General features: G+C 54.2%; 1 long non-coding RNA gene across 1 annotated transcript; it reads right to left on the reverse strand.

Annotated features, from left to right (window-relative positions):
• Window positions 1-226: 226 nt before the first annotated feature.
• LOC134729830 (uncharacterized) lies at window positions 227-8,314 on the reverse strand. Its single transcript, XR_010111313.1, has 2 exons — window positions 4,586-8,314; window positions 227-2,643 (listed from the first exon to the last, which is right to left on the reverse strand). It is a non-coding gene; the product is annotated as an uncharacterized LOC134729830 (long non-coding RNA).
• Between the last annotated feature and the right edge of the window lie 9,622 nt (window positions 8,315-17,936).

Genomic DNA, 17,936 nt, shown 5'->3' on the forward strand with positions numbered 1-17,936 from the left:
GGCTCTAGTTTCAGGTTGGAGCTGAGCCCTGTCGGGAGTGAGCTTTCCCCAGCTGTGGCTTCTTGGGGCCCCTGTGCCCTGAGCTGTGTCTCCCAGCAGCCGGTCCCCACCATGCACATGGCCCACTCAGGCACAGTGGCACGATGGCTGCATGCGTGAGGGGGGCCTGGGCCCAGGGCTGGGAGTCCTTTGTGTCTCATGGCCATGATGGTCCTTCCGAATATGATATGGTGGACAATTTCTTTTATTCTGTCATTCAGAGTGAGTAAATGATGTAGAGTTCACGCAGAAAAAAATACAACAAAAACCAAGGGAACATAGAATTGGAAAACGTGTCACAGCAATGAGTTAAATAGATAACAAATTTCATCATTTGAAGAAAGACTTAGAGTGCCAAAAGTGCCTTTTAACTCTCCTTTAAAAAGTAGCAAAATTCATCCCTGAAGAAGCATCTTGGCCTTTTTCATGTACTCAAAGTGCTGGTGAAGAACAAAGATTGCTGAAAAATTATGTACCTAACAGCGTTACAGGGTGTAAATAACACACTGGAAAACCTGGTGGTTACAGTGGACACGTTCCATGAAGTCCTTGCCTGAGCTTTTCTGAGTTCAGTGGACACATTCCAGGAAGTCCTTGCCTGAGGTTTTCCAAGTTATGGAATTGTTTGAGATTGGAAGAGGCGATGGAGGGTAAAACTGTAATGCCCAACCTCATTTTTGCTAACCCTGTTTTTAGACTCTCCCTTTCCTTTAATCACCTAGCCTTCTTTCCACCTGAAAGGACTCTCCCTTAACTGAGAGAACCGGACAGACTCCATCTTGGCTCTTTCACTGGCAGCCCCTTCCTCAAAGGACTTAACTCGTGCAAGCTGACTCCGAGGACATCCGAGAATGCAATTAACTGACAAGATACTGTGGCAAGCTATATCCGCAGTCCCCAGGAATTCGTCCGATTGATAACGCCCAATTACCCGCGTCTATCACCTTGTAATTGTCTTAAAGCACCTGCACCTGGAACTGTTTACTTTCCTGTAACCATTTATCCTTTTAACATTTTGCCTAATTTACTTATGTAAAATAGTTTTAACTAGACCACCACTTCCCTTTCTAAACAAAAGTATAAAAGACAATCTAGCCCCTTCTTTGGGACTGAGAGAATTTTGAGCACTAGCCATCTCTTTGGCCACCAGCTAACTAAAGGACTCTTAATTCTTCTCAAAGTGTGGCGTTTTCTCTAACTCACTTGGGTACAACACAATGTGGTGGCTCCAGGATACTAAGCTCTGAGCTGAACTTCACTCTGATTCCGACCTTGGCCTCTATTGCCTCCCCACAACCCTAAAACTAACCCTAACCCTATTCCCTAACTCCTACCTGGTACTCCTACCCAAACCCTAAAAACCCCAAACCTAAAATCTATAAACCATATGTCTTAGTACATTTTCTGTTGCTATAACAGAATACCACAGAGTAGTTCATAAATGAAATGTCTCCCTTCCAGTTCTGCTGGCTGGGGAGGCCCAGAGCATCCCAGCCCAGGGGAGGGTGGTGCATGAAAGGAAGGAGGGAGTCCGTGTGCACTCACGGCAGTAGAGGGGAGGGTGAGTTCTGGTGGCTGGGGAGGCCTAGAGAATCACAGCCCAGTGGAGGGCTGCCCATGGCAGGGAAGGGGAGAGCAAGAGTGTCTGGGCGGGGGAGGGGAGGGCAAGAGTGGCTGTACGCTGCAGTCTCTCTTCCTCATCTTTTAAATCCACGAGTCCCATGACTGGGGACCCACCCTAATGAATTTATCTAATCCTAGTTACCTCCCAAAGGCCACATCTCCAATCGGCACAGGAATTTGGGGATTAAATTGCCAACACATGGCTGGGCACTGTGCCTTGTGCTTTTAATCCCAGCAATTTCAGAGGCCGAGGCGGGATCACCTGAGGTCAGGAGTTCAAGACCAGCCTGGCCAACACGGTGAAACCCCATCTCTACCAAAAATACAAAAACAAAATTAGTCAGAAATAACGCAGGATGCCTGTAATCCTAAGGAAGGAGACCACCACTTCTCCTGCTGCCCCTCCCTTCCCCACACCCCCTTCTCTAGTTTATAAAACAGGGAAAAAGGGAGAAAGCAAAAAGATAAAAAAAAAAAAAAAAAGAAGTAAGATAAATTGCTAGACGACCTTGGCAGCACCACCCAGAACTGGTGGTTAAAATAATAATAATAATAATATTAACCCCTGACCTAAACTACTTGTGTTATCTGTAAATTCCAGACACTGTATGAGGACGCACTGCAAAACTTTCTGTTCTGTTATCTGATGCGTGTAGCCCCCAGTCATGTTCCGATGCTTGCTCCATCTATCACGACCCTTTCACGTGAACCCCTTAGAGTCGTAAACCCTTAAAAGGGCCAGGAATTTCGTTTTTGGGGAGCTCAGCTCTTCAAGCCCAAGTGTGCCCATGCTCCCGACCGAATAAAGCCCTTCCTTCTTTAACCCGGAGTCTGCGGGATTTTGTCTGTGGCTTGTCCTGCTGCAATGCCAGCTACTGGGCGTGCGAGAATCGCTTGAACCTGGGAGGCAGAGGTTGCAGTGAGCCAATATCGCACCATTGAACTCCAGCCTGGGTGATGGATGACACAGCGAGACACCATCTGAAAAAGAAAAAAGAAAACAAATTGCCAACACATGAAATCTGGAGAACACATTCAAGCAATAGCACCATATAAATCTGTACATACCTTGCAAACACTGTAAACCTGCCGCATCTCACCTGAGACCAACCCCCAACCACAAAACCCAGACCTGGAATTTTCCCAGGACCAAACCCATCTATATTCTATAACCCGAAACCTCAAAGCCTAACCCTAACCCCGACAGTTCAGGTCCCCCGGTCCCCGTGGCTACAGCTCAAGACAACCTGCCCCTCCATGGGTTTCCAGGCCCTTTGGTGGGGGTGGGAGCTGGAGGACACACACAGCTCTCTGAGCTTAAGCCATTTTCTTTCTTTCTTCCTTCCTTCCTCCCTCCCTCCCTCCCCTCCTTCCCTCCCTCCCTTTTTTATTTCAGGGTCTTGCTCTGTCACCCAGGCTGGAGTGCAGTGTCATGATCATAGCTGACTGCAGCCTCGGACTCCCAGGCTCAAGTGATCTTCCTGCCTCAGCCTCCAGAGTAGGTGGGACTACAGGAGTGTGCCATTGCACCTGGCGAATTTCTTAATTTTTATTTTGTAGAGATGAGGCCTCCCGATATTTTCCAGGCTTGGAAGTAGATCTTGAAATTCAAGAGGATCTGGAAGTTCTGGTCTCCTGTCAATAACCCTTTCTAACATGAAATGTAACATCCTCTAATCACCCCAGGACACCTTTTCCAGCTATATTACCATTTCCTTTCAGCCGACTAGAGTGGAATGTAGGCAAAGAACGGACCTATGCCTGCACAGGCAGCTTTGAACTCATTGAGATCTATAGAAGAATTTTTAAAAATTTGACAGAATGAAAAAGAAGTATCCTCCAGTGAGCCTCGAGGACAGCCAGGGAAGGCAGCTACTGGGACCTGCCACTGGCCAGGAATGGGAGTCTGAGGTGTCCATTCTCCTATGGATGGGTCGCACATCAGCACTGAACCACAAACCCTTTCCTGCCCCCTTGGGACCAGGCCGCCACTCCTTCCTTCCCTTCACCTTGACCCTCCCATTCTGCCCCACCTGTCAGGATCACAAGGACCCCCAGCTCAGCAGATGGGAACCGGACCAAAAAGAGAAATAGCCCTGTCCCGCCCATAAGCACCACCCCCAGTCCCCCTGCTCCACCCTCCGTACCAGAGGGAGACCCCATGCTCCACCCCTGAAAACCACCCCCAGAACCCCCGCTCCTCCCCTCAGGACAACACACAGACCCCCCCCCGCTCCTCCCCTCGGGACCACCCCCAGACCCTCTCTCCAGCCTCCGGACCACAGGGAGACTCCATGCTCCACCCCTGAAAACCACACGCAGACCCCCGCTCCTCCCCTCAGGACCATCCCCAGACCCCTGCTCCTCCCCTCGGGACCACCCCCAGAACCCCCGCTCCTCCCCACGTGACCACGCCCAGAACCCCCGCTCCTCCCCACGTGACCACGCCCAGAACCCGCGGCTCCTCCCCTCAGGACCATCCCCAGACCCCCGCTCCTCCCATCAGGACAACCCCCAGACCCCTGCTCCTCCCCTCGGGACCACCCCCAGAACCCCCGCTCCTCCCCACGTGACCACGCCCAGAACCCCCGCTCCTCCCCACGTGACCACGCCCAGAACCCGCGGCTCCTCCCCTCAGGACCATCCCCAGACCCCCGCTCCTCCCCACGGGACCACCCCCAGACTCCCTGCTCCTGTCCTCTGGACCACACCAGACCGCTCCTTCCCTCGGCGCCACCCCCAGACCCCCGCTCCTCCTGTCGGGACCCCCTCCGGGCCACCTCCAGACCCTCCCCCCGCTCCACCCCTCGGGTCCCTCTCGGGACCATCCCCAGGCGCCCGCTCCTCCCCTCGGAACCCCCTCGCCGCCACCCCCAGACCCCCGCTCCTCCCCCTCGGGATCACCCCGAGACCTCCCGCTCACCATCATTCAGGCCGGGTAGTGGGGAGAGGCCTCTCAGGAGGGACCAGGCCACTCTCCCAGGAGTGAAGGGAGGAGGACAGAGTCACGAGCAGACCAGAAATAAACAGAGACTGACACAGACAGCAGGATCGGAGAGTGACGGAAAAGGGCTAAGGGCAGGAAAAGTCCCTGAGGCTTTCTCTACCCGGAGAGCGGGGTAGGCAGCAGCCGGAGAGTGACGGAGGGTGACGGAGAGTCACGAAAGTAGACGATGCCTGACGGAGAAGAGCCGAGCGGAACTGAAGGGCGGCGGAGAGCGACGGAAAGTGGCGAGAATTGACGGAAAGTGACGGGGACTGACGGACAGTGACGAAGAGTCACGAAATTTATCAGAGGGAGACAAAGGGGAAAGCGAAATGGTGAGATGCAGCCGGCCGAGCCTAATCGGAGAAGACGGAAAGTGACGGAGAGGAACGAGGAGTACAGAGGGGTGACGAAAAGAGCCGAAGCTGGTGGAGGCGAAGAACTGAGTGAGGGAAGATAGCCGAGATTAGCTGCTGGGCTGCAGCCGGGGCAGTCGCCGGAATGGGCGGGACCCCACAAAGTTACCGAGAGGATGCGAACAGCGGCCAGCCGGGCAGGACGCGAGCGAGGGAGGGCGTGGAGGGCCGTGGGTCCGCCTGCCGTGAGGCAGGCATGGGTGGCACCGAGGTGACCCGGGTGGGAGGTGCACCGCCGCCCCCTGGCAGCCTCTGCGCGGAGCCCAAGCCCGTCTTCACCGCCCCTTTGCAGACCTCGGCGCCCACCCGCGGCCCCACCCAGCGCCCGGGCCCACGAGGCCGAGGAGCGGCGGAGGCTCGCGGCCCCTGGACCGCAGACCGCGTTCCCGGAGCCCGGCCGAGCCCCGAGTGGGGCCCTCGCGCGGACTGAGAGGGCGGCGGACGGACCACGGGGTCCTGCCCGGCCCGCATCGCGCATGCTGCTCGGGACCGGCGGCTGCCTTGGGCCAACCCTGTTCCCGCAGCGGCCCAGCCCCGGGCGGGAGCCGACCAGGGGGACGCGGGACCCCGCGCGAGCTCCTCGGCCTGTAGGGGGCTGCGCGGCGGGGCGGGGCCGGCCGCGGCGCCCTCGCTCCTCTCCCTCCCTCTCTCCCTCCCTCTCTCCCTAAGACACTTTTTCTTCTTTGTGGCACAATATACAAAACACGGAGTTTGCCATACTGGCCGTTTTCAGGGCACAGGTCGGTGGGACTGAGCACATTCGCGTGCTGCGCTCGGCACCAGCGTCTGTCTGCAGAACGTTTCCAGCTTTCCAAGCTGAACAGCTCTCCTTTCCGCCTCCCCCAGCCCGTGACAACCTCCCGTCTACGTTTCGTCTCTCAGTTTGACCTACTAGGTACTGAGGTCCCCTGGGTGCTGAGATCGCCTCGGTACTGAAGTCTCCTCGGTGCTGAGGTCGCCTCGGTGCTGAGGTTGCCTCGGTGCTGAGACCTCCTAGATACTGAGGTCTCCTAGGCACGGAGATCTCCTGTGTACTGAGACCTCGTCGGTACTGAGGTCGTCTAGGTACTGAGACCTTCTAGGTACTGAGGTCTAGGTACTGAGGCCTTCTCCTGTCGGAGGTTCGGTGCTGAGACCTCCTAGGTATTGAGGTCGCCTCGGTGCTGAGGTTGCCTCGGTGCTGAGGTTGCCTCGGTGCTGAGGTCGCCACGGTGCTGAGACCTCCTAGATACTGAGGTCTCCTAGGCACGGAGATCTCCTGTGTACTGAGACCTCGTCGGTACTGAGGTCACCTAGGTACTGAGGCCTTCTCCTGTCGCAGGTGGGAAACTACTCAGTGGTAAAGCAGAACCAAGACCTTCCTCTGAGGGTGGTGGGCTGAGCTGTCTCTTCCTTTCTAGGGGCCTTGTATTCACGCCATGAGAGACCCCCCTACTCTTCTGACACGTTCCCATTTTGCTGAAGACACTTGGAGCCAGTGTCATCTTTGTGACTGTGCCGTTGCGTGTTCGGGGTGCACTCTGACGTATTCTCTTTGCAGAGCGTCTAAGGAAGCAGGCGTCGTGCCTAAGAACATGAGTGCTGCAAAAAGGGTGGTTTGTTCCAATCCAACCTGGACCGCTCCTGGCCCTCCCACATGGGTCAAGTTCACTAAACGTCTCTGTGCCTCCATTTCCTCGGCAGAAGAACAGGGACAGTAAATGTACCCGTCTGTATGAGTGTTCAGGGCCGCCATAAGGTACCAAGACTGGAGGGCTTCACGGAAAATTATCTTCCCACAGACCTGGAGGCTGAGGTCCGAGAGCAAGGTGTTGTCAGCAGGGCTGGTTTCTCCTCTCCTCGGCTTGCGGACGCCGTCTGGTGTACGCTCATAGGGTCTTTTCACTGTGCACAAGTAACCCTATCGTCTTTGCTGTGTGTGTCCACACTGCCTCTCATGAGAACAGCAGGTTGCTTTAGGGCCCACCCTGACAGCCTCGTTCTAATACTATGAGGCCAAATACACTCACGTTCTGAGGCAGTGGGGGTTAGGGCTTCAACATCTGCATCCGAGACTGGGAGATGATAAATTCCTGTTGACGTACCCACCCGGTTTCTGGTCATTGGTTATGGCAGCCCCAGGAAACCAGCCCACAGAAACAGCAGTCCCTCCACTTGGTTCTGATCCAGGATGAAGCCAGTGTAGACCGCCAGCGTTTGGGGAATGTGAATGCCTGATACGAAGGAATTCTTTGTGCCATATTGTTGCCTTAATGTAACTGTGAAGTTGCGTCAAAATAAACATTAATGGCCGGGCGCGGTGGCTCACGCTTGTAATTCCAGCACTTTGGGAGGCCGAGGCAGGTGGATCACGAGGTCAGGAGATCGAGACCATCCTGGCTAACACAGTGAAACCCCGTCTCCACTAAAAATACAAAAAATTCTCCGGGCGCGGTGGCGGGCGCCTGTAGTCCCAGCTACTCGGGAGGCTGAGGCAGGAGAACAGCGTGAGCCCGGGAGGTGGAGCTTGCAGTGAGCCGAGATTGTGCCACTGCACTCCAGCCTGGGCGACAGAGCGAGACTCCATCTCAAAAAATAAAAATAAAAAATAAACATTAATGAAAATTCTCAGCAAAAGTCATATATATTCTCGCCAAGGCGACACACCAGCTAATTACTGTGTCGACTCCTTTGTTTTGGGCTCGGTTTTATGAACTCGGTGCAGTAACACCTGCCGTTTACCTCTGGCCTATCCAAAGCCCAGATAAGCACAGGCAACAAACGCACAAATAGACAAATGGTCCAACTTCGAGGTTAAACATTTCTGCACAGGAAACAACAGTGAAAAGGCAAGACATGGAATAAGAGGAAATAACTGCAGATTATATGTCTGGTACGTCGGATATTCGTCCAGCACATATAAAGAGCTCCTGCAACTGAACAATTGAAAAACAAGTTAACTGATTGAAAAATGAGCAAACGACCTGAATAGATATTTCTGCAGAAAAGATATACAAGTAGCAAACGAACATGGAAGGATCCTCAACATCAGTAATCATTAGAGAAATACACATCAAAACCGCAGTGGTAGCACCTCACATCCATGAAATGCTACAGTTAAACAAAAATAGTGTTAACAAGGATGTGTGGAAATTGGAGCCCTGGTGGATTGCCTGTAGGACTAGAAAATGGTGTGGCCACCGTGGAAAACACTATGGAGACTCATCAAAAAAGCACTAAATATCAGGCCGGGCACCGTGGCTCACACCTGTCATCCCAGCACTTTGGGAGGCCGAGGCAGGCAGATCACGAGGTCAGGAGTTCGAGACCAGCCTGGCCAACATGGTGGAACTCCGTCTCTACTAAAAATAAAAAATTAGCCGGGTGTGGTCGTGGGTGCCAGGAATCCCAGCTACCCGGGAGGCTGAGGCAGGAGAATTGCTTGAACCCCGGAGGCAGAGGTTGCAGTGAGCTGAGATCTTGCCACTACACTCCAGCCTGGGTGACAAAGGAAGACTCCATCTCGAGGGGGTGGGGGGGGGGGAAGCAAACACAAAATAATTAGCTGAGTGTGGTGACAGATGCCTATAGTCCCAGCTACTCGGGAGGCTAAGGCAGGAGAAGCGCCTGAACCCAGGAGGTGGAGGCTGCAGTGAGCTGATTATGCCACCACACTCCACCCTGGGCGGCACAGTGAAACTCCATCTCCGCAAAAACAAAAACAGAAAAATAACAACTAAAAATCACTTGGGTGTGGTGATGTGCAGCTGCACTACTGGCTACTTGGGAGGCTGAGGGAAGGGGACCACTGAAGCCCAGGAGTTCAAGGCCAGCCTGGGCAACATATAAAACTCTGTCTCTTAAAAAATAAATAAATAACCAGAAATGGAACCACCTATGAACCGGCAATCACATTACTTCTCCGACTAAATCCAAAAGGATGGAAAGCAGAGTCTGGAAGGGATTATTGCACAACCGTGGTGGTTACAGCAGTATTCACAATAGCCAAAAGATGGAAGCAGCCCGGTGCCCATGATCGCATTATGGTATGACACCACCACTTCTCCTGTTGTCCTTCCCAGTTTCTCCCCAACCTCCCCTTTTCCCTAGTTTATAAGACAGGAGAAAAGAGAGAAAGCAAAAAGTTGGAAAGAAACAAAAGTAAGATAAATAGCTGGACGACCTTGGTGCCACCACCTGGCCCTGGTGATTAAAATAATAATAGTATTAACCCCTGACCAAAACTACTGGTGCTATCTGTAAATTCCAGACATTGTATGAGAAAGCACTGTAAAACTTTTTGTTCTGGCCGGGCGCGGTGGCTCACGCCTGTAATCCCAGGACTTTGGGAGGCCGAGGTGGGCGGATCATGAGGTCAGGAGATCGAGACCATCCTGGCTAACACGGTGAAACCCCGTCTCTACTAAAAATACAAAAAATTAGCTGGGTGCAGGCCGGGCGCGGTGGCTCAAGCCTGTGATCCCAGCACTTTGGGAGGCCGAGGCGGGTGGATCACAAGGTCAGGAGATCGAGACCATCCTGGCTAACATGGTGAAACCCCATCTCTACCAAAAATACAAAAAATTAGCCGGGCGTGGTGGCGGGCGCCTGTAGTCCCAGCTGCTCGGGAGGCTGAGGCAGGAGAATGGCATGAACCTGGGAGGCGGAGCTTGCAGTGAGCTGAGATCACGCCACTGCACTCCAGCCTGGGCGACAGAGCGAGATTCCGTCTCAAAAAAAATAAAAAAATAAAAACTTTTTGTTCTGTTAGCTGATGTATGTAGCCCCCAGTCACGTTCCTCACACTTACTTGATCTATTATGACTCTTTCACATAGACCCCTTAGAGTTCTTAGCCCTTAAAAGGGCTAGGAATTTCTTTTTCGGGGAGCTCGGCTCTTAAGACAGGAGTCTGCCGAATCTCGCGGCCGAATAATAAAACCTCTTCCTTCTTTAATCTGGTGTCTGAGGAGTTTTGTCTGCGACTCATCCTGTTACAGCATGACTGGAGAAAGAAAATGTGGTTCATCCATATAATGAAATATGAATCAGCCCTAAAAAGGAAGGAATGATGAGACAGGCTGCCACATGGACTCACCTGTTGTTAACAAGATAAGCCAGACAAAAAAGTGCTGTGTGATCCCACTCCTACGAGGTCTCTGGAAGAGTCAAATCCATACAGACAGAGAGTAGAGTGGTGGGTGCCAGGGGCCGGGGGAATGGGGCACCCTGGTTTGATGAGGACGGAGTTTCTATTTTGTAAGATGAAGAAGTTGTAAATATCTGTTATACAACAATGCGGATATGATGAACACTGCTGAAGTGTATCCTTAAAAATACTTTAAAGGGGCCGGGCGCGGTGGCTCATGCCTGTAATCCCAGCACTTTGGGAGGCCGAGGCAGGCGGATCACGAGGTCAGGAGACTGAGACCGTCTTGGCCAACACAGTGAAACCCCGTCTCTACTAAAATACAAAAAGTTGGCCAGGTGTGGTGGCAGGCGCCTGTGATCCCAGCTACTTGGGAGGCTGAGGCAGGAGAATCACTTGAACCCGGTAGGTAGAGGTTGAAGTGAGCTGAGATTGAGCCACTGCACTCCAGCCTGGGCGACAGAGCAAGCCTCCATCTAAAAAAAAAAAAAAAGTAGTTGAAAGGGTAAATTTTATATTATGTGGCTTTTAGCTCCATTAAAAATAAAAATAAAGGCTGAGTGTGGTAGCTTACCCCTGTAATCGGAGCACTTTGGGAGGCCAAAGCAGGAGGATTACTTGAGCTCAGAAGTGTGAGACCAGCCTGGACAACTTGGTGAGACCCCATCTCTACTAAAAATTTTTTTTAATTGGATGAGTGTGATGGTGTGCACCTATAATCCCCAGATACTCAGGAGGCTGAGGCAAGAGGATTGCTTGAGCCTAGGAGCGGGGGGCTGTGGTGAGCCATGATGGTACCATTGCACTCCAGCCTGGGTGACAGAGTGAGCCCCTGCCTCAAAAAAAAAAAAATTAAATTAAGTAAAATTTAAAAGGCCAGACTAATGATATATTTCTTTTATTAATACATGTGGGAACCTTAATTTAACATGATGTCAATAAACATGATTATGGTTCTTCCAAATTTGGGGTCCCTGGTGAGAGAAAAAGAATAAGATAGGGCTGGGTGTGGTGGTGCACGCCTGTAATCCCAGCACTTTGGGAGGCCAAGGCCAGCAGCTCACCTGAGGTTGGGAGTTCGAGACCAGCCCGACCAACATAGAGAATCCCCATCTCTAAAAATACAAAAAATTAGCCAGGCGTGGTGGTGCCCACCTGTAATCCCAGCTACTTGGGAGGCTGAGGCAGGAGAATTGCTTGAACCAGGGAGGCGGAGGTTGCGGTGAGCTGAGATCACACCATTGCACCCCAGCCTGGGCAACAAGAGCGAAACTCCGTCTCTAATAATAATAATAATAAATAAAGGGCCTCAGGGTGAAGAATTTGGATACCGCTTGACTGAGGGCCACCTGGGGCCACTTCAGCTCTAGTTTCTGTGGTTTACGGCCTGTGGTGTCTTCCCTGCAACGTTCTCGTGGGTGCCGTATTGACAAAACATTAAAACGAGATGGCGTCCCTGCGAGACTCCCGAGGGAGGGAGCAGGAAGATCCGTGCGGCATCGCGAAGGTACAGCGTGTTCTCCACAACTCTCCCAGGCCACAAAGAAAGACGAGTCAGTGGGCTCTGAATTCTCCAGCGCAGTCAGGGCGCGAGTCAAAGGGCTCCCAATCGGACTTGAAGAGATCACGCCGGAAGTCCTGACGTTCACGGCGAGCAGGGCTCTGTATCGGCCAACATGCCACCCACGGGTGCTCTGGAAAATCATGTGAAGACGGTCCAATGGGGAGAGAGAGAGAGCCGTAAAAGCAAGTCCAAGTTCAGATTCTGCCAAGTGCCTCATTTGCAAACAAGCCCTAAAGATATTCCCAAAAGATATAGGACCTTATTTGGAAATAGGATACTTGCAGATGTAATCAAGTTAAGATGAGGCCATCGAGGAGCAGGGCAGGCTAAAAATCCAATGCGTGGTGTCCTTATAGGAGAAGAGAAGCGGAAAGACAGGGAAAATGCACAGAGAGAAGGCCACGTGGAGACGGAGGCAGGGACTGGAGGGAGGCAGCCACAAACCCAGGGATGCCTGGAGCCCCCAAGGAGCTGGGAGAGGCAGGAAGGATCCTCCCCTAGAGCTTCGAGAGGGAGCACAGCCCTCTGACTTCTGCCCCCAGCACTGTGAGGATAAATATCTTTTAAGCCCCCCATTTGCTCGAGCGGCCCCAGAAAACTCACACACACCCTGTTCTTCAGACTTCGGGGAGTGTAGGTCTCATTGAGGGCAGATAGAGAGCAGGCTGTGCAACCTTTAGAGTCTGCGTTGGGCCTAGGTCTCATTGAGGGCAGATGGAGACCAGACTGTGCAACATTTAGAGTCTGCATTGGGACCCCAGGAATCCTAAAGCAGTGTGTGGTCCAAGGACGGTTGGAGAGCCACGTCTGGACCATCCCTGTGGCTGCCACCTGAATGCCAGCCAGCACGAGATCTTATGCTTACAGCCTGTGCCTGCAAGGGTTGGAGGGGCTGGCGTATCTCAGACAACCTCCTGATAGTGGGGTAAACCAAAAATAGAATTCTAAGCCCCTCAGCTGACTGAATGGACCCGTTTGTAGCCAAGGGGATCCCAAAGAAACCTGAAAAACAACTCAGGCCGTGACAGGAAGAGTGAGTCTCGGGCCATGACAGGAAGGGGGAGTCTCAGGCCGTGACAGGAAGAGGGGTTCTCGGGCCATGACAGGAAGGGGGAGTCTCAGGCCGTGACAGGAAGAGGGATTCTCGGGCCATGACAGGAAGAAGGGGTCTCAGGCCACCACAGGAAGAGGGGTTCTCGGGCCGTGACAGGAAGAGGGGGTCTCAGGCCATGACAGGAAGAGGGGTTCTCGGGCCGTGACAGGAAGAGGGGGTCTCGGGCCGTGACAGGAAGAGGGGTTCTCGGGCCGTGACAGGAAGAGGGAGTCTCAGGCCATGACAGGAAGAGGGAGTCTCAGGCCGTGACAGGAAGAGGGAGTCTCAGGCCGTGACAGGAAGAGGGAGTCTCAGGCCGTGACAGGAAGAGGGATTCTCGGGCCGTGACAGGAAGAGGGGTTCTCGGGCCGTGACAGGAAGAGGGGGTCTCGGGCCGTGACAGGAAGAGGGGGTCTCGGGCCATGACAGGAAGAGGGGTTCTCGGGCCATGACAGGAAGAGGGAGTCTCAGGCCGTGACAGGAAGAGGGAGTCTCAGGCCGTGACAGGAAGAGGGGTTCTCGGGCCATGACAGGAAGGGGGAGTCTCAGGCCGTGACAGGAAGAGGGATTCTCGGGCCATGACAGGAAGAAGGGGTCTCAGGCCACCACAGGAAGAGGGGTTCTCGGGCCGTGACAGGAAGAGGGGGTCTCAGGCCATGACAGGAAGAGGGGTTCTCGGGCCGTGACAGGAAGAGGGGGTCTCGGGCCGTGACAGGAAGAGGGAGTCTCAGGCCGTGACAGGAAGAGGGAGTCTCAGGCCGTGACAGGAAGAGGGATTCTCGGGCCGTGACAGGAAGAGGGGTTCTCGGGCCATGACAGGAAGAGGGAGTCTCGGGCCGTGACAGGAAGAAGGGGTTCTCGGGCCATGACAGGAAGAGGGAGTCTCAGGCCGTGACAGGAAGAGGGATTCTCGGGCCGTGACAGGAAGAGGGGGTCTCGGGCCGTGACAGGAAGAGTGAGTCTCGGGCCATGACAGGAAGGGGGAGTCTCAGGCCGTGACAGGAAGAGGGGTTCTCGGGCCGTGACAGGAAGAGGGAGTCTCAGGCCGTGACAGGAAGAGGGATTCTCGGGCCGTGACAGGAAGAGGGGGTCTCGGGCCGTGACAGGAAGAGTGAGTCTCGGGCCATGACAGGAAGAGGGGGTCTCGGGCCGTGACAGGAAGAAGGGGTCTCGGGCCGTGACAGGAAGAGTGAGTCTCGGGCCATGACAGGAAGGGGGAGTCTCAGGCCGTGACAGGAAGAGGGATTCTCGGGCCGTGACAGGAAGAGGGGGTCTCGGGCCGTGACAGGAAGAGTGAGTCTCGGGCCGTGACAGGAAGGGGGAGTCTCAGGCCGTGACAGGAAGAGGGGTTCTTGGGCCATGACAGGAAGAAGGGGTCTCGGGCCGTGACAGGAAGAGGGAGTCTCAGGCCGTGACAGGAAGAGGGGGTCTCAGGCCGTGACAGGAAGAGGGAGTCTCAGGCCGTGACAGGAAGAGGGGTTCTTGGGCCATGACAGGAAGAGGGGGTCTCGGGCCGTGACAGGAAGAAGGGGTCTCGGGCCGTGACAGGAAGAGGGAGTCTCAGGCCATGACAGGAAGAGGGAGTCTCAGGCCGTGACAGGAAGAGGGGGTCTCGGGCCGTGACAGGAAGAGGGAGTCTCAGGCCGTGACAGGAAGAGGGGGTCTCGGGCCGTGACAGGAAGAGGGGGTCTCGGGCCGTGACAGGAAGAAGGGGTCTCGGGCCACGACAGGAAGAGGGAGTCTCAGGCCGTGACAGGAAGAGGGGGTCTCGGGCCGTGACAGGAAGAGGGGTTCTCGGGCCATGACAGGAAGAGGGGGTCCCGGGCCGTGACAGGAAGAGGGAGTCTCAGGCCGTGACTGGAAGAGGGGTTCTTGGGCTGCGACAGGAAGAGGGGGTCTCAGGCCACCACAGGAAGAGGGAGTCTCAGGCCGTGACTGGAAGAGGGGTTCTTGGGCTGCGACAGGAAGAGGGGGTCTCAGGCCACCACAGGAAGAGGGAGTCTCAGGCCGTGACAGGAAGAGGGGGTCTCGGGCCATGACAGGAAGAGCGGGTCTCAGGTTGTGACAGGAAGAGGGGGTGTCCTGTGTGTAGGGACTCATCCATTCTGGACAACTCATGTGCCTCCTTCCGTGTGCACCCTCCCATATGCATCCCCTCCCATGTGCACCCTCCCGTGTGCACCCTCCCGTGTGCATCCTTGAAGGGGTGGCCTGCCCCTCCACACCTGTGGGCATTTCTCATCAGGTGGAACGAGAGACTAGGAAAAAGAAAGAGACACAGAGATAAAGTAGAGAGAAAGAAAAATGGGCCCAGGGGACCGGCGTTCAGCATACGGAGGACCCGCGCCGGCACCTGCCTCTGAGTTCCCTTAGTATTTATCGATCATTATCGGGGAGAGGGGGATGCGGCAGGACAATAGGGTAATAGTGGAGAGAGGGTCAGCAGGAAAACGTGAACAAATGTCTCTGCATCATAAACAAGGTACAGAAAAAAGTGCTGTGCTTTTGATGTGCACATACATAAACATCTCAACGCCTTAAAGAGCAGTGTTGCCGCCAGCATGTCGCACCTCCAGCCCTAAGGCGGTTTTCCCCTATCTCAGTAGATGGAACGTACAATCGGGCTTTACACTGAGACATTCCATTGCCCAGGGACGAGCAGGAGGCAGCTGCCTTCCTCTTATCTCAACTGCAAAGATGCCTTCCTGTTTTACTAATCCTCCTCAGCACAGACCCTTTATGGGTGTTGAGCTGGGGGATGGTCAGCTCTTTCCCTTCCCACAAGGCCATATTTCAGACTATCACATGGGGAGAAACCTTGGACAATACCCGGCTTTCAAGGGCAGAGGTCCCTGTGGCTTCCGCAGTGCACTGTGCCCCTGGTTTATTGAGATTACAGAATGGCGATGACTTTTACCAAGTATACTGCTTGTGAACATCTTGTTAACAAGGCACGTCCTGCACAGCCCTACATCCCTTAAACCTTGATTTCATACAACACATGTTTTTGTGAGCTCCAGGTTGGGTCAAAGTGGCTGGGGCAAAGCTACAAATGAACAACATCTCAGCAAAGCAATTGTTTAAAGTACAGGTCTTTTTCAAAATGGAGTCTCTTATGTCTTCCCTTTCTATATAGACACAGTAACGGTCTGATCTCTCTTTCTTTTCCCTACAATCTGTGCATATCGATGGGGACGAAGTCATCCTGCATGCTGATTGGGACAAGGTTATCTCTGCTTGTTAGTGGGGACAAGTTCATCCCTGGGTGCTTATCAGGACAAGGTCATTCCTGGATGTTGGTGAGGACAAGGTCATTCTGGATGTTGATGGGGACAAGATTATCCCCGGACTTTGGTGAGAACAAGGGGATCTCCGCATGTTTGGGGAATGTTGATGGGGACGAGGTCATCTCTGCATGTGGGTGGGGACAAGGTCATCCTGATGTTGGTTGGTTCAAGGTTAACCTTGGATGTTGGTGGGGACAAGGTGATCTCTACATATTTGGTGAATGTTGATGGGGATGAGGTCATCTCCGCATGTGGGTGGTGGACAAGGTCATCCTGGATGTTGACTGGGACAAGGTTATCCCTGGATGTTGGTGGGGACGAGGTCATCTCTGCATGTGGGTGGGGACAAGGTCGTCCTGGATGTTGATTGGGACAAGGTCATGTCTGCTTGTTAGTGGGGACAAGTTCATCCCTGGGTGCTTATCAGGACAAGGTCCGTCCTGGATGTTGGTGAAGACAAGGTCATTCTGGATGTTGATGGGGACAAGATTATCCCCGGACGTTGGTGAGAACAAGGTGATCTCTGCATGTTTGGTGAATGTTGATGGGGACGAGGTCATCTCTGCATGTGGGTGGGGACAAAGTCATCCCTGGATGTTGACTGGGACAAGGTTATCCCTGGATGTCGATGGGTTCAAGGTTATCCCTGGATGTTGGTGGGGACCAGGTCATCCTGCGTGTGGGTGAGGACTGCCACGTCCCGTTTCCCTGGTAAAGACATCTTTTTTCTAGCAGGATGGGCCACTGGAGCAGGGATAACTCTCAGTTCCCAGCTGGTGGACAGCCGAGTCCCCAGTTGTCTGGTGTCTGTCCTCGGGGCCATGTTCTTTCTTCTCATTTCCACCTGAGGAAAGAAAGGCCAAGGTACAAGGCCTTCGACCAGGTGTCACTGGGGTTTCTGGGCTGGAAGTGCTTCGGGTGGGGAGAGAAGTCTCCCATCTTCCACAAAGTCAACAGGTGTACATCAAGGCTTCGTTCATAATCCTCAGTGGGAACTAGGAGAGAGATTGGATGCTGTTTAAAGGGTGATGTCCTTGGGCTGGCGTTTGAGGAGGTGTGTGCCCTGTTCAGCTGTATTTGGGGACATTAATTTTCAGCCTACAGCTGTTCGCCAAAGGGGGTCTGTACGCATCAGGATCCAGCCACGTCCAAGGCTCCCAACGAGCTGGGTGCACCTCCTCCAGGCTCCACTCACATCCAGGAGGGGCACGGGCCTGCCTGAGGTCTGCCTGCTCCTGGCACTCAGCAGAGCACTCACCAGGGCTGGGAAGGCCCCTGCCCATCCCGGTCCTCTCATCGCAGTGAACCGGAGGCTCCTCTACCGGCTGCATCCAGAGCAGGGCATGCAGGTCGGCGTGTGCGTGGACGCTGCGGGGAAGCTCTGAGTGGCCTGCGTCGATAGAGGCAAGGTGATACGCCTGGACCCCGAGACAGGTGTGTGCCGGGTGGCGGGGCCGTCTGAGGCTTGGCCACATCGGGTGTCCACTGCGTCTGCAGCGTTCTGGCTTCAGAGGTCGGGGCCGGGCAGCAATCGCGAATTTGTAGAGACTAAGGGGCCTCCGTTTCCCGACAGCATGGACTCCCAGGTTCCCTCTGCAGGTGTGCTAGGTCCTGGGGCTGCCGCAACAAAGGACCACACACTGGCTGCCTAAAAAACAGGAAGTCACCTCCCCCAGTCCTGCAGAGCAGGAGTCTGAGACCGAGGAGTCTCAGGGCCGTACTCCCTCCAAGAGCTGTAGCGGAGGTTCCTTCCTGCCTCTCCCAGCTCCTGGGGGCTCCAGGCATCCCTGGGCTTGTGGCC

This window comes from Pan paniscus, chromosome X, assembly GCF_029289425.2.
Source record: "Pan paniscus chromosome X, NHGRI_mPanPan1-v2.0_pri, whole genome shotgun sequence".
Classification (NCBI taxonomy): domain Eukaryota; kingdom Metazoa; phylum Chordata; class Mammalia; order Primates; family Hominidae; genus Pan; species Pan paniscus.